Source organism: Peromyscus maniculatus, chromosome 17 (genome assembly GCF_049852395.1).
Source record: "Peromyscus maniculatus bairdii isolate BWxNUB_F1_BW_parent chromosome 17, HU_Pman_BW_mat_3.1, whole genome shotgun sequence".
NCBI classification, from domain to species: Eukaryota; Metazoa; Chordata; class Mammalia; order Rodentia; family Cricetidae; genus Peromyscus; species Peromyscus maniculatus.
The window spans coordinates 48,650,242-48,663,044 of NC_134868.1; the positions used below are offsets into that span (position 1 = coordinate 48,650,242).

At 45.3% G+C, this 12,803-nt stretch overlaps 1 protein-coding gene and 1 non-coding gene across 2 annotated transcripts in view; one reads left to right on the forward strand and one right to left on the reverse strand.

Annotated features, from left to right (window-relative positions):
- Window positions 1–12,803, reverse strand: part of Zmat4 (zinc finger matrin-type 4) — a 392,976-nt gene that overhangs the window by 16,318 nt on the left and 363,855 nt on the right. The gene's annotated exons all lie outside the window — the stretch shown is intronic.
- Window positions 614–686, forward strand: Trnak-cuu (transfer RNA lysine (anticodon CUU)). Its single transcript has one exon. It is a non-coding gene; the product is annotated as a tRNA-Lys (tRNA).

The window sequence follows — 12,803 nt, forward strand, 5'->3', positions numbered from 1 at the left end:
GTGCAGCACACGGGAGCGGCGTGGACTCTAGCCCCCCGCCATTTCCACAGATCCTGGGATCGTAGACACATCCTGCCTGCGGTGGCTGGTCCCACAGAGGATACTGTCTTACATCATTCCCAACGCACAAAACAGGCTGCTGGGGAGGAAAAACGAAGCTGCAGTGGTGATGAGGAGGGAGTGACATTTCTTGAGGTGCATCCTTGGCACTATTTTGATGAACTCTCATTTCTAGATGGCGAAGCTGCTTCTGTTAATAAACAGCAAGCGCCAATTAGACAGCTGTGTGTGTGACATCTAAATGGAACACTTGGCTGGCTCATGCGTGTCCCTGCTTCCCCATCTGTGTGTGCCATCCAGCCCGGGTGATCTCATCAACCACAGGGACGCACACCCCCTTCACTTGCTCCTTTGTTGATGTTTCCTCCCCATTTTTTTTTTTGGCTTATCCTAGTCTCTCACAGCCTGGCTCTCTGACCTAAAATTCAGAGATACATCAAACAGCAGCTTCCTGCTGGTGCCATGAAACCTCTTTACTGACTATGGGAAATAAAGGGAATCATAGACTGTCGGGAAAGACATGGTCCTGGGGGCTGGGCAGGCAGACTAGACAGCCCGGCTAGCTCAGTCGGTAGAGCATGGGACTCTTAATCCCAGGGTCGTGGGTTCGTGCCCCACGTTGGGCGCCAGATATTGGGGAAAATTATAAAGGCCACTCCATGTAGTTAAAAGGAAGATTTATTTAGTGGATGACTTACAAATGAAGGAATAGATAGGTTGCGGGAGTCTGGGGAAGGTGTATCGCAATCCAGCGGTGTTCTCTGGAGTTCTGCACAGTCAACCTCCACCGTCCAGGGTCCAGGCACAGAGAGCATGCCTAGAGAGAGCGCTGGCCCATCCAACTCTCGGGTTTCCAGCGCCTCCCCTCGCCCCGCCTCGTAGGCATGACGGTTGACAGAGTCTCAATGGGGGTTGGAACTTCCAGATCCAAGCTGGAATGGCTACCCACTACACCTGGGGGCTGGGCAGGCAGACTAGAACTGGAACATAGGCCTTACCATTCCCAGTCCTGTGACTGGGGCGAGCCACTTGGCTTTCTCAGCCCTGTCCTCTCATCTGACAATACTCAAATATGGCAATCCCGATATTTGTGCTTTATATAAACTTAGAGCCACGCACTGTTTTAATGCGATGGCGATGTAGCAGGAAACCAAAGTGGCAGAAGCCAGGATCTTGTAGTTGGTATGCAGAATATGGATGAGTGGAATAAGTAAATTACATATCACTCTGGAGACACGAATAAAAACAATGAAGGGCAGAGGACCAAGGACAGGGACATGGGAAGGAGGGGCCCAGCCACATGCAGCCACTTGCCATGTGGTTGTCGTGGTTGCCGGGAAAGCATCGAAGCTGGACCAGCAAGAGATAAGGCCAGGGACAAGACCTTGCTAATGAGCTCTTCAGAGGAAACAAAGAAGTCTCTGCAGCTGGAGCTGAGAGAAAGAGGCGAGAAGCTGGCAGCGGGACAAAGACACGCCTGAAGGAAGGACTGTTAGGTGCATGTAGCCCTCGAGGCTGTCCTACATGTTCAGTTTTTATGTGAATGGAATCGAAAATGGTTCCAGGGTTTGGAACCAAGTGGCAGCCTGGTCAGGAAGGATGCAGTGAATGAAAAGAAGAAGGGGATGAAAAGGATGGGAGGGGTGAGGAGGAGGAATGATAGACAGCACCAAGAGTGTGTCTTCCTGGGAAAGGGGTTTTACAAAAGGATGTTTCAAACCTTTGCACGGTCTGCTCTTCCTTCTCATGAGACTTTGTGATTGACTTGTAAAATTCTGATGGGAAGTTTTTGTCTTGCCTGAATGTTTAAACCATCAGAAATGAAGTTTATACCCAATGCATGTTGCTGTGGGTGAGTTCTGCATGGATGGTTCAAGGACTTCAGATGATGCTATAATTCCTTGTATAGGTACCAGCATAAGGGTGCTCTTAACTGCCATGTGTTCTACATATGTATTCCACATAGACTTAGAGAGCATAAAAGAGAATTCTCCCAGAAAAAAACAGAAAGACCAAGGCAGGGATGAGTTGGCTGGGCCCTTGACCACTTGACAACAAACTTGTTTATAACCATCCTATGATTGTATGGCTTTGGTTGTTTTTATTTTTGTTTTTTGTTTTCTTTTTTCATTTATGGCTTTTCTCAAGTAGACAAATGTCAAGAGATACACAGATGGCCCATGAACATTGCTCTATGAGTTTGTTGACTGACTTCTGGGGTAGTTAGGAGGACTCGGGAGGAAGAAAGATAAGCCTGTAACTCCAGCATTGAATTGTCTGTTGAGAGCTATACAGAGCTGTGCCAGGGAGACCATAAATACCATACTATTCACCTGAATTTTCCCCTAAATCTATGTTTCTTTATGTAATACTTCCCTTTGAGAATGGCTCCTTTCTAGGACCCGAGCCAGGAATCTGGGAATTAGATCCACTGGGGATCATGTGACACCTTTCTTGCATTTCAAGCCCTCTCCCAGCTTCTGCTCATTCGCTGTTGATGCTATCCTCCAGAAGGGCACTTACCCGCAGTCTAACTTCCTTATTGTGTCTTGCCACATCCTCGAGTCAACCACTGATTAGTTGGGAGAAGATCAGCTCTCAACAGGTCTCTTCCCTGCGTGGAGCTTTTCAATTCCCCTCTCTGGCTTTCGGGGTTTAGATTTACATGCTCCTTCAATTGGCTACCGAACATCCCATTCTTCTAGCTGAGCGGTCCAGCCACAGAGCGCTCTCAGCTCTCCTCCAGTGGAAAGGGATTGAGGATATCCTTTGTTAGTTCTCCCACTCAGCCTAGAACAGCATGGCTTCCTGAGTCAGCGGTGGCCCTGAGAGTGCAGACCTGCCGTTCACCTGAGAACAATAAAGGAAGCATCCCAGTGCTGACCCTTCTGCTTTCCCAGCTTGTTTCCAGACCATAACCCAGTCCAACAGGGATGACAGGAGGGCCCTTTCCTGGAAGACTGGTTGTTCTGGAGAAACTGTGGTTCTTTCCCAAGCAGTCCTCCTTTCTAACACAGCACAAAAGTCTAGAGTGGCTTTATCATACCTGCCCTCTCCCTCTCCCTCACTCTGTATTAGCCTTGAGGTCTGACAGCTCTTCCTGTTCCCACGAGGTCTCCCATTTGTTTCCATATGTACTTTCTCTAGTAAAACCCTTATACAGCTAATCTTCTCTGGGAATTTGCTTCTCAAAGGACCCAGTCACAGACTAATACAATGACCTGCATGTGTTTATTAGAGTAATGGTGTCTATTACTTCTCTGGGTCCATAGCAGTGGTTCACTACCAAGTATGAAAATGCTTACTACATAGTAAATGCTCTATAAGTATATGTTGAGATCAACAAACAAATGTTTGTTGATTGACTGAATGAATACACACATGAATGATTTATACAAGCTGGAGGACAGAGAAAGAAATCAAAGCCTATCATAAACATGGCATGGGAAGGGTAAAAAAAAAAAAAATGAACCTAACTAACCAGCAAAGACTAAGAAAGATTCCAAGTGGGGTCTGTTGAGATTTGCATTGAGTGTATAAAGTGTAATTATAAACACATATTCAAAGTTTGGTAATTTTGTTGTCTGTTACACTAATTGTATGATTATGTGCTTTTATGCACTAGAAGAAGATGTGCCACATGTGGTAAGGAATTTACAACCATACCTGAAAATGGGACAGATTTGAATTTATAGAAGAGACTCAAAAAACAGAAACAAAAGCAACAACCATCCACCCACTCCCACTTTAAATGTTAGTACAAACCAGGCTGTCAAGAGGAAGGGGCGTTCCAAAGAATGAGGTAATCTTACAGCTTACCCTCCATGGGCCACATTAGGTGCCTGCTACATTTTAAGAAACACAATGTAACCCACGATGCAATCTGCAGCTACAATTTTCCTACTTTCAAAGCAGGGGCTGTGATGTAATATTTACAATCTGGGAGTCAAAGCTGGTGTCTTCTCTTGGCTGTGTGACTTTGGACAATAACTAGAGCCTTCCAGAACATTCATTTCCTACCCAAGAAGGAGAATATTAATTTCCTCACTGTGTGTATTGGGGGGGGCGGTGCTGGAGAACTTATACACAGATATTAAACAAATGGTGTCTGACACTTGATCAAGATTCAGTCAACACTGGCTGAGTTGGCAGCCAGGGCCAAACTGGTACTAGGTCATTTCTAATGTTTGAGATGAACTGACTATCCACAGACATCCTCACAATAACCCTCTTACTGCGGCTGACTTCATTTTCTCTTTGTTGACATTCCAAACTCCGCTACAGCAGGGTCTGAGAAACTTCCCCAAGGCACTGCCCACTCTCTGGTAATCCTGCTACAGATCAATCTGCGGTGGCTGCCTTACAAGAAATAGCCTAGCACTTCCTGGACCCCGGCAAATTAGATAAGGCTTCCTTTGCTCGTTGTACCTACAACACTGGCTGCCTCACTCTCTTGATGTCAAAGATAAAACTGCAGGTGATTCCTCTCTGACTTGTAGAGAAGTATGGTGACTTTAAAAACATGGCCTTCCATTTGTTCACATGCCTCTCTTCAAGAGGAGGGTCTGTACTGCTTTCCATCTGCAAGACTTAAAGTCAATCTGACCAATAGAGAGCTGAAGTGGTGGTGTGTGATGGGGGAGATTTGGACACAAAAGGAGCTATATCTGTCTTTTGTTCTTGTTCTTGGTCTTGGGCTTCATACTCTGGAAGAAGTGGGCTGCTGTCATGGCAGAATGTTAATGTTGGTAGCCATCTACATCCCCCAGCACTGACTATAGTCCTAGATCACATCATGAAACGCATCCTGATTCAGTAACAAGTGTCTGCTGCTTTGAGTTGCTCACATTTGGGATAATTTGTTACATGGCCCTAGAAAACTAATTAAGACCATGCTTTAATATTCCAATGTTTTGGAGTTTTTAAGACATAAAAGGTGATATCTTGTACTTTAAGGTAGCCTCTGGCACTCTTGAGCTGACAGCTTTAGGACTTGAAAGTGATTTGGAAAAGAAAATAAAGTTGTGTCTGATTCTCCTTGGACACAGAGGTATTTGTACTGGCCACAGATGTTTCTATCACAAATTAATGGTGAGTGCATTCATATGGGATTCCATACCTAGGTCACCTTATCCTCATGAGAGTTCCACTGGAGAAGTAAGAAGGTCACTACTGTCCTCGTCACAGCCCATAATAAGTGACTCACCTAATGTTTCATAGACAATGAGAGATGCAGCTGTCGGGGCAATTAACAGCTTCTGAACTTCATGATCTAAATGATAACCTCTATGTTGTTGTCTGTACATGAATCCCTTCTGTGATGGCTAAAAGGATCAACTGGACAGCATCTAGGATCACCTAGGAGACAAGTCTCTGGGCATGCCTGGGAGGGGTTATCTAGATAAGATTAACTGAAGCGAACAGATGTGCCCTGACTAGGGTTGGCACCGTTCCACAGGCTGGCATCAGGGATTAAATAGAAAGGAGCTAGCAAGCTGAGCGCTGGGCTTCATGGATACCTTTCTTGCACCATGACCAGGTGTCTCAGGTGCCTGCTGCCATCACTTGTCCACTAGCATGACTTGTGCCCTCAAACTGTGAGCCAGGTACTTTACCATAGCAACCAGAAATGTAACTAACACAGAAAAGTGATACCAATGGTGGGGCCATTGCCGTCATAAACCTGATCATGTGGTTTGTAAGCTCTGGGAACTGATGTGGCAGACATAAAGCAGACCTTAATGTTCCATTCTGGGAGGATCTTGGGAGACCAGACTGTCAAGAGAAACATGGAAGGCAGGTCTTCCTTGGAATGTAGACCTTGATCCTATGGGCATAAGAGGAAGAAGGTTGCGGCATAAAACTGATGTGTTTTGCACGTGAAATTGAGAAGGGGTGAAGAGATCATGGGAGCTGTGAACTTGACCGGCTCTACAATCACCAAGGAGAGAAACTTCAAGGGATACCTCTGAGGGATTAACTAGGTTACTTGAGATGGAAAGACCCACCTTAACGATGGGTTGAGCCATTCCACATGGGCTAGGAGCCCAGATGGAATTCAAAAGGACAAGACAAGTTGACAACTGGCATTCATCACTCTCTGGTTCCTGAGAGCAGAAACAATGTGGCCAGCTACTGCAAGCTCTGGTTTCTTGGCCATGGTGGACTGTGCTCTTGAACTGTGAGCCAAAGTCATCCCTCCTCCATTAAGATACTCTCATCAGGTGCTTTGTTATAGCTAACACTGTTAACTAATACAGAAAGCTACACAGGCTATCACTTTCACTACAATACACGCAAAAGGCAGGGGCAGAGAAGGCTTCACCTCTACTTGCAACCAAAGCATCACCTTCAAGGTCACCACCGACTTCTGCCTCTGATTTTGATAATAAGCAACCTATCCGTGTCTCCAAAATTCTTTCAGGGCTCCTCTTTTGAGAAGCAAATTTGGATTGAAGAAGGCAGCCTTCTGTACTGAGCCTCAGCCAGTGCTGGGACAGATAAACACTGTCTTCAGGGGCTTTCCTGAAATGTTGAAAATCATTAACACCATCACATCAGACACTCTGGCACAGCCGTTACTGTCTGGATGCCTCCCTTGGTCTGTTTGCTTGGGTTGTGCATCATGTTTGTTTTCCTTTGGCCTCTTTTCAGACGGTTCTTAATCCAATCAGATCTCCTCTTCCATCTTCGGGATCCACAGTGGCAGCAGCACCAAGAATCAGTTAGGAGCTTTCTGTGATGAGTACTGTCCTTAGATCGAAAGGATAGTTCTGTGTCCTCAAATTGACAGGACCCTACTCATCACACCATGTCACAGGTACTGACATCTGTTGGTTTTAAACGTGGCGCTTTCACTCTGTGAGGAAAGGTCACAAGGCAGGACAAAACCCAGTATCAGAGCTTTATTGGAGGAGGGGTGGGGGGACAGAAAGAGCATGGCCAGGCCTGTTGGAGAGACTTGTGCGGAGAAGGGAGAGAGGAGGGAGGAGGAGAGAGCAGAAGAGAGGGGAGGAGTCTGTGACTGGCTTTTTAAGCATTTCCCTGCACGTGCGCATGTGGAGCTACGCCACACATGTGCAGATTGTGTGACCACGCTGCGCATGGATGATATAAGACAGAAAGCCCCCTGCCTGGCTACTGAACTGCGCATGTGCGGTCATGCAGCTGGAGGAGTGGCAGAATCCTAACAACATCCCCGTTTCCCAGATGAAGATACTGATGAACAGAGGCTAATTTGCCTTCCCATGCCATATACCTAAGGGGCTGACGCTGTGAAGTGGCACAACATCAACATCCATGTCTGCCATCAAAAGCTACACTGCATCTTCTGCATGGCCTCCTTCCTTCTCTGACGACATGAACCTATATGTGCATCCTCTGCCTCCCTCACCTCAGTGGGAAACACTCCTTGTGGGCTCTGGCCCTCCTGCCCTGCCTCTCCTTACCACGTCCCATTCATTTTTCCCTAGCCTGTCCCCACACGCCTGCTCTTCTGACTGCTCCACAAACTGCATTGGCTGAACCGTGGAGCCCACATCCATATTCTGAAGGTGCCACTGAGACCTCATCTCATTGGGTTTCTCTTGTGTCCTAGACACAGCCTCTGATCCCCTCCTTCTTTTCAATCTGCCCAGGATTCTGACAACAGTCGTGGGACTCCCGCCCTCTTCACAGTCATGTTCCATCGCCTTCATTCCACACCTGAATTTTGTGATTTTTCTAGGATGTCACCCTTAATTGCTTCTCTTCCCACAGTGTATCTCTGTGACTCACCATTACCCATGCTAGCATTAATTACTGCTGCATACGGACTCTCAAAATGCACACTACCACTTTCATCTGTATTCCCTTCCAGATCCTGTGCTTTCGTTGAAAAAAAAAAAAAAACCTCTTCCTTTATGATACACCGACTTCTCAAACTTTATCGGAATAAAACTGAACTTAAGGCTTTCCTCTCCCTTTCCAACCATCTTTCTTCTTCCATCAAGCAGTATCACTATCCTGGAGCTATGCAGTCATCTTGCAACATGATTATGATTCACTCTTTCCTCTCTTCTATTCACAGTGTTGTCAACGTCTTTAGGTAATGCCTTTCCCTTCCTGCACCCAGGTCTACAACCTACCCAACTTGGAAGCAGGACACCTCTGCCTGGACTTGGTTGTGCTCTCCTAATTATTTCTGTTTGTTATCCTATAGAGAGATGTGTATATTTAGGGGGCTGCAGGTTAGAACCTGGGTCCTTGAGCATGCTAGGCAAGTACACTACCATTTAGCTACATCTCTGGCCCAGAATTATATTATTTTTTAAAACCAACTTTCAGCTTCCTTCACTGGGATGGCTTCCATGTTACCTCCTCACCTCTGGAGACATGGATGACACAGAGTGCTCACTACACTAGCTCCCACCTCTTGCTCATAACTCAAGTCTATTGCTCCCTTCTGCCTGCAACCCATGCTGAGATTTTCTAGATTGCTTTAAATACTTGTAGCTACCTAAATGTGTCATTCAGAAGATCCAGAGTTACTTTCAATAAATAGGAATCAGCTTTAACTGGTGGTTTAGATCCTCAAAAACTCAAACACCACCTCTTAGGTAAAGCTTCCTATAGAGCAGACTGGCACCCCATGCTGTGTCCTGAAGCTTCTCCAATATAACATTGCCCTCGTGGTTTTCACATTGTCCATTTCTGACTGCAGGTAATACTTGTACACAGTATGTCTTAGATGCCAGCCCCTTCTAAGTACTAGAGTGAGAACAGAGAACAAGACCCATGGAATCTTGGCACCTATGGAAATTTTGCTCTATTTCCTAAAGGAGATATGATAGAGACAGAAAACAGACAGACAGGCAGGGACATATCTTAGGTTGCAAGGATTGCTATGAGCTACCAGGACAATATTGGTATTACTTCCAAGTAGGGTGAGAAGGCTTCAGAAGATTTATGTGGGGTAGCCTATGACCTGGGTCATGTTTAAATGCTTGCTCCAGCTGCTAGATAGGAAACAACACATAAAGAAAAGGAGATGGGGCATGAAAACCAGCCAGGGAGGTGTTGTTAGAAGAACAGAAGGAAAGGAACTACAGGCTGGGTGGTACAAAGGAGTTTGGAGTAGAGATAGAGAAGATGGGCCAGAGCTGAAGTTTGTGGAGGTCATCACAAGAATTGTTCACAGGAGGATGTGTAAAATGCAAGAAAGGAAGCAATGTTAACAACCAGACTTCTGTGTTGAGCTGCTGGATGGATGGTAGTGCTGTCTAGAGACAGGAGTTGGAGGAAGAGGTACACAGTCTGGCTAGGGGGAAATCGATATTCTCTTTTAACCGTGTGGGAGGCCTGTGGAATAACAACACTGAGTATCTGGACTTAAGGTCAGGATTTGAGATAAAGAGTTGCAGGTGTATGTATACATATGTATACACACACACACACACACAGAGAGAGAGAGAGAGAGAGAGAGAGAGAGAGAGAGAGAGAGAGAGAGAGAGAGAGAGAGAGAGAGAGCTGGATTAAATGTTTCTTCAAGAGTATGATAACAGCAAGAGAACAGGCAACCAAGAAAGGGGCTCTATGATTCCTTTGTGCACACTGAAGCAACCCTCTTTCTGCAGACAATCATGGCAGAAGGGTTACCGAGCCTGGGCACACTTGAAGTCAGCTGTTACTTTGACACACTCTTATTCTTGGAGTCTGTCATGTTCTCTAGCTAACACTGGTCCCCAGGCAGCTACAGCAGAGGACTCCTAGCCACTGTCCCCAAGCCAGCCCTTCCCCTTTCAGTCTCCAGTCCCACACATTCACCAAGTGGCTAAGCACTTTTCTTTTTTTGAATGATCTTTCATAATCCTGTCAATTTTTAAATATACATATTGAGAGTAAAATAGACAATTTCACACAGGACAAATGGGGTATTTTATCATGACTCCCTATCCTGAACAATTTATACAAATACTACTACTTCCAGTCATAGGCTAGCTTCCAGGAAAGCCCTGCCATGCTCCCCTGCATCTCAGCAACAGCAGAGAAGAGCTTCTTTCTCTACTCATCAGAACTGGTTTTCTTTTGCTGGGGAAAAAAACATCATTTTATTTATGAAAATACAATCTCGATCTCTTCAGGTCATATTTTAATTCCTCAGCATCCTGGGTACAATTCACTCTCGGTGCATATCAATTAGCTACACATGCGATGCTCAGATGCGCTTGCTGAAGGCATATGGCTCAGTTTAGCTCATCTTTTCCCCCATCACCTCTGCGCATATTAAAGTAAGTAGCTGGGATTGCAGGCATGCTCACTCTTCACTGTTTCAGAAGGGGGCAAGAAGATCTGTGCTTCTATCTTTGCTGGGGCGTGTAACCATTCTGCTTTATCTTGATACCTAGCACTATTGTTATATTCGTACAGTGAGGCTGTGCCATGTTTCTGTAATTCTCTTCCTTTAAATTTGTGAACCTGTCTGTCCTCGGGCCAGCACCTGTGGCTCATACACACGAACACCAGATTCCCCCTGAGGCCACATTGCTGAGGCTGAAGTTGGTCAGAGCTGATGTCAGGTTCAGCTTCTACTCAGGGGCTCTGGCTTATCCTTACTCCTCCTGACTCTAAATTTCAATTGCCTTGGATGAAAGACATCCTCAACCAGCAACTATAATTGCTTAAGGTGAAATCCCTAGTGTATATATATAAGAGAGAGTGAGAGAGAGAGAGAGAGAAATGGACTGACTAACAGGCACCTCCTACTTGGTTTTTCTTCTGATTGGATGCTCACAGATAAAATATTCCCTTCTCTTTGTCTCTGTCTCTCCCTCTCTCCCTTCCTCCCTTCTCCTGTCCCCTCCCCTTCCTCTCTGTCTTCCCTCTCTCTCCTTTCCTTCTCTACTGTAGAATACGCACCAACTCTTTTTCCAACAGAGGACTCCATCATGCTGTCTTTAAGCTCTAGTCAGTATCTACATAGCAGGTTTCTTTTCTGACTACTATAGAATGCCTAAACTTGACATGCAGTATAACTGACTCCCATGCCAGCCAGTCTCCATCAATATTCCTCCTACATCTCAGACTAGGCAGGCAGGCCCTGTGAGTCTCCTCTTGGTCACCTTACCAGTCACGATTTTCAGGGGTTCCTCAAAATGGAGAGATTGGCATGGGCCAGGGAAGAAGTCCACTGGGTAGCACTATACTATGTTCACTTCCAGAAGAAAGAGTTCCACTTCTATGAAGCCCACACACTACTGTTTTGTACAGTGTGCTCCCACACAGTCTCTGTCTGTGCATGACATCCTGCACTGTCTCCTCCCTAGCCTTATCACTATCTGCGAGGCACATATGGTATTACCGCTAAGCATCACTTTGCCTCCTTCTCCATCCAAGCTGTTGTGATCATCACAACATGACCCATATGATCTCAAATATCACACTGCTTCCCTGGCCAAAATGGATGGTCCCCCTTAATGGACAGTGTTCTTTCCCCTTGACTCTTTGGGGGTTTTATTTCTCTATTGTGCACCTTCCAGAAATGGTCTTTAGTCTTTAATCTCTGAAGCCTTAATACGTTTTCTTAGAAGAGAACCTCAAAATAGTCACTACACTCACTCCTTTCTTTGTCACCCTGGGTGTGTAGGCCCAGGTGCTGGTGAACAAGCATGCGTATCCCTCAGGTCTTCACTTTATACTCTCCCTATGTCATTTCATCTGCTCCCTTGGCATCCACCTCAACAGCTTCTAGGACATGGTGACTTCCAAGTCTGCATTGCTGACACCCATTTCCTCTGAAGTCCAAACCAGGAATCCAGACTTCCCCACCATCTCCTCTGCATACTCCTAGACTTCTTAAGTGCACTCTTCCTGAACCCAATTCCTACTTGGTTCCTTGTTGTAGAATATTATTTTAATGTGTGTTACTATTTTTTATGTTGCAATTGTTTCACTCTATGAAGCTGTGTTATTGTGTCTGTCTAAAACACCTGATTGGTCTAATAAAGAACTGAATGGCCAATAGCAAGGCAGGAGAAAGGATAGGTATGGCTGGCAGGCTGAGAGACTATATAGAAGGAGAAATCTGGAAGGAGAGGGAGATCTAGTAATGAGGGAAGGAGGAGGACATCAGGGGCCAGCCACCCAGCTACACAACCAGCAATGGAGTAAGAAAGAAAGGTATACAAAAGTAGACAAAGGTAAAAGCCCAGGGCATAAAGACAGATGGGGCTAATTTAAAGTTAAGAAAAGCTGGCTAGCAACAAGCCAAGCTAAGGCCGAGCATTTATAATTAAGAATAAACCTCTGTGTGTGATTTATTTGGGAACTGGGTGGTGCCCCCCCCAAAAAAGAGTAAAAAAAATCCAACAACAGTTTCTAGCTTAGGTTAATCTTATCTCAGCATCTTTCTCACTGTCCCCACCTGTACTTCCTCCCTTCTCATAATACCTCAGTTCTTATATAAATCACTTTTGTATATCAGTAACTAAAGGCACTTCAGCTGTTGTATCTATTAATCTGTTCTCCTCAGTTAGCTATAAGGTTTCTTTTATTGAAGATAATAATCACTCTTTAATGGTGTTATATTCTTGCAAAAATTATATATATATATATATATATATATATATATATATATATATGGACATAGAATAAATGAGCACACTTGAGTTAATTCATTATCAAGCACTGAGTCTCTGGCAGAGGAGTAACACACTAGGAAACCTTACACCTGCTGTCCAAATCCAGAGACAGTGGGACAACTCACC